Here is a 309-nt window from a genome sequence, read left to right as displayed (position 1 = left end):
CGACTCGGCTACAGCCAACATCTGGTCAGGATAACCTAAGGGGTAAACAGAGTCAGAAAGTGTCTAAACTTCGTCCACCAAGTATGTCCTTTGCTAAATATAAGCAAGTGAGCAGTCAAAAACCCACACCAGTATCTCCAGAGTCTCAAAACACCTGTTTGAAGACTAACATCCCAAAGCCACCATTACAGAGAAAGGAAAATGTGCAGACACAGAATACCAGTTTGCATTCTGGGGATAGTTTGCCCTCTAATCGGCATTCCCGCCTCCCTAAACCAAAGACACACTGAGAACGTACCTACATCTCAT

General features: G+C 45.0%; 1 protein-coding gene across 2 annotated transcripts in view; it reads left to right on the top strand.

The window, feature by feature from the left end:
- CCSER2 (coiled-coil serine-rich protein 2) overlaps positions 1-309 on the top strand; it is a 74,859-nt gene that overhangs the window by 69,889 nt on the left and 4,661 nt on the right. The gene's annotated exons all lie outside the window — the stretch shown is intronic.

This window comes from Haliaeetus leucocephalus, unplaced genomic scaffold, assembly GCF_000737465.1.
Source record: "Haliaeetus leucocephalus isolate CR32 unplaced genomic scaffold, Haliaeetus_leucocephalus-4.0 Scaffold229, whole genome shotgun sequence".
NCBI lineage: Eukaryota > Metazoa > Chordata > Aves > Accipitriformes > Accipitridae > Haliaeetus > Haliaeetus leucocephalus.
This window is presented reverse-complemented; position numbering and strand designations above follow the sequence as displayed.